Raw genomic sequence first — 3729 nt, forward strand, 5'->3', positions numbered from 1 at the left:
CAAATCCTGTTTATAGGCCGGCCCACCCTCCTTTAAAATGGGAGAAAAAGTCTTTGGTGGTCTCCAAAAAGTTTCAATATCAATAACCAAGTGGAGGCTGACAAAGCCACCAACAACGTGATGGAAACCTTCGGAGAAGAATTCAACGGGAGAGTAAATTTGAAGGTGACCCTTTGTTGAATAAGGGCATATTGCAATCATCTTTCCACTCATGTATGGAAAACTTGGTAAAAATTGATTCAATGAAAACAAACAAAAGTGTGACCCTCATTGGACCATAATCATACCAAAAAATATAGTTTCAGAAAAGTATAACAAATTCATCAAGACACTTCTCGAAGTAGAAGAATTCCCAATCTAAAATGATTGAACCCCATGAAACAGTCTTCAACCGCATATCCCACTTCTCCATGAAATCGCTTTCCCTGTAGCCAACTCACAACCTGCTAGCAATCTGTTTCAATCTTTGTAACAGCAACGTACTCTCGGCAGCAATTCAAGAGGAACCAGAACATAAATAAATAAAAATTCATCAATTGTATAAGACATTTAAAACTTATACTTATAATTTTGTATTCATCAAATGACAATTCAAATGGCAATTATTGAAATATTTTTTTATTATAATTATTAATAAGATTTATTCAATTTATAAATAAAAATTTTAATGTGTTGAATGATTTCATTAATTTTTTTAAAATTTTAACAGTATTGGATAATTTAAATATTAATAAATATTTTTTAATATTGTAAGTTAAATATTAATATTTATCAAACCTGTACTCTTAGGTTTAGTAAGTAAGACTTTTTTTTTTTGTTTTATGGACAATGTCTTAGGTCCCTTTGTAATAAGAGTTTTTATTTTTTTGTTCTATGGAAAATGTCTTAGGTCCCTTAGTAATAAGAATTTTTATTTTTTTTATTTTATGGAAAATGTCTTATACCTTTGTGGGTGTTTAATTTCCGATTGACCTAGAAAATGTTTCACATATGAAATAAAATTTTAATCTTTCAAAGAAGCATAAGTCTTAAAAACGTTTTATGAAAAATTATTTTACGTCAAAATAAATGAAACCATAAATGTATTTTTATTTTTTGTTTGAGCAAAAACTCTCTATAATCTTTCTTTTTAATATGGAATTCAATTTCCACTTCCAATTTGCTAAAACTGTGGGAAAAATCACAACTTTGAGTTTCTTTGACAAATGATAATACGGTGGAATGTCTAAGATATGGATTTAACCATTAAAAACAAAATACAAATGAAAAGACTCAAGATAAGGGGCATCCAATCGTCAATGGACATGGCGAAAACTGAAGACCACTCAATTAGTGCAAGATTCTCTGAATGATTATCAATTCTCGATGGAGTTCTTGGAAGCAATGCTTTTGGGTAAGCCTCATTTTGTCAACAAAATCAATGAAGTTGTTATGTTAATACTGAAATTAGAAAGCCACTGAAGTTTAATAACCCAAACAATGCACTGCAATTGTAGCTACATATGACTTGAAGGCAACATTTTCCTTTATTTACAATTTGTAACTAAGAAAGATTGTGGTTGACTCAAGACTTATATGATCACAATATTTTGCCCTCTGGCTGAAAAAGCAAGTTTAAGTTGCACCCTTGTCAATTCCATTACTTTCAATAGGACATTTCACAGCTAGAAATCAACCAAATACCGACAAAAGTAGAAAATGTAAACCATTTAAAACAGCAAAAGACTACTGAAGAGACATGAGATATATTTATCAACATATTTTATCTATCACAAAGCCACCTGCCACCTTGACTAATGTCTTTTTCGACAATTAACATGGAAAGGGTAAAGATTGCTACACCACACTTTAGTTTTACTTGTTGACGTTCCATAACAATGTAGGCAATCTTCCATAAGAATTTCCTAGGTCCTCTCAATCTCTCTGATCTGGTTTCTCCGTAAACAGAATGTGTTGCTTGACACCACTGTTGAAGCTTCCTTCACAAATTATGTCAGCAAAGGGGAAAATTAGGACAACCAAGCCATAGGCAGGTCTAATACCGTGTTTATAGAATGGAGAAGCATGAAGCGTGTTGACTGCTTTGGTTCTTATTTGATGGCACATATTCAAATTCAATCCCTTTCACACTGTTTTTTTCTCTGATCCTTAGCTTACGCTACTCCCTTTTCTCAGAACTTTTAATTTCTAACTCTAACAATACGCTCTAAGTGTGGCCGCATATTGACAACTTGTAGTTTAGAAAGTTTATGGTTGACTTAAGTCTTATATAATAAACAAATTCTACCATCCAACCCAAATTGCAAGTTTACGTTGCAATCTGATCCATTGTTTTCAATAGGGCATTTTGTGGTTAGAAAACAACCAATGTAAAGAAAAACTATGAGATATATACAGCAAAAAGGATTACTATGAGATATTTATAAAATAGAGATTTTGGAAAAAAAGTAGAATCCGTTCAAGTTTTGGAAGCCAAAGTCCTATGCTCCATGGAAGAGAACTTGAGAGATGGTTTAAAGATACGGGGAGGGATATGTCCAGAGATACTGTTAGATTCCAAATGCAAAAATTTCAACGTTGGTAGGTTGCCTATCTCAAGTGGTATTTTACCGCCACAATATCAAAAGAGTCATTTGAATTTGTTCTAGTGATCTAGAAGAAAATAACAAAATTAATCATAAAAGTTGTACACACATTCCTATTTTTATGTTTTTTATATATATATGTATATAACAAAAAAGCAAACAATTAGGATTTGTAAATAATATTAATTATTCAAATATTTGCAACAGTTGCAGCTATATAGAAACTCAACCTACATAAGAATAAATGTAACATATTACCTGTCAAGTTATTTTTGGCAAAATCAAGTACTTCCAAAAGTGTTAGCTTACCAATTTGTTGAGGAATTTGACTTGCATAATGTAATTGATCCATTAATTATTTCAAATTTAGCAACAAATATAAGGCCTATTTGTTTGTCAAACGGAACAATCAAAATTGCCGAAGAAAGTTTAGAATTTAGATAATACAAAGCAATATAATGTTGCACATTACGGTTAATTTACTATTTTTCATTTTAATTTTAATAATATAATGAAAATAAATGAGAAAATGTCTAAACCACCAACATAGATAAGTTGATAGTATATTTGAATTTTTGGTTGAATGATTGGTGAACAGAATAGAAATAAAATTCTTGATTACAAACAAAAAATGAATTAAAAAAGGTGAAGATCAATGAGAAATATTGATTTAAATAAAAAACAATGAGGTTAAATAAAGAGTGTGATACTATTACCAAAAACTAGAAAAATATAGAAAAGAGAGATGTGGAAAATCCAGATGATATCATAAGCTGAAAAGGAGTAAAATATAACCTATTTGTTATGATTATTAGTTGATGCAATAAAATTAGAGCAGATATTATTTTTCAATAAAAATTTTTACATTTTTTTGTTTCACTGTAAAGTAATATATGGTGCATGTTCATTGAAGTGTGTTTTCTTAATCTTAACTTTATGCATAAGAGAAAAAGGATAAAATATATATAAACTTAAAAATGATCGAATTGAATTTAATAGAAGAAGTAATAAGGAATTAATAGAATTACTAGATTGCAAAAAATAAGATAGTGTTAAAAAAACAAACCCAATAAAAAACCAAAGAAACTAAAATATTGTAGGCGCAAAAAAAGAAAAAAAGAAAAAGGCTCTGCTATTGTGAGAA

Source organism: Theobroma cacao, chromosome 7, assembly GCF_000208745.1.
Source record: "Theobroma cacao cultivar B97-61/B2 chromosome 7, Criollo_cocoa_genome_V2, whole genome shotgun sequence".
Taxonomy (NCBI): domain Eukaryota; kingdom Viridiplantae; phylum Streptophyta; class Magnoliopsida; order Malvales; family Malvaceae; genus Theobroma; species Theobroma cacao.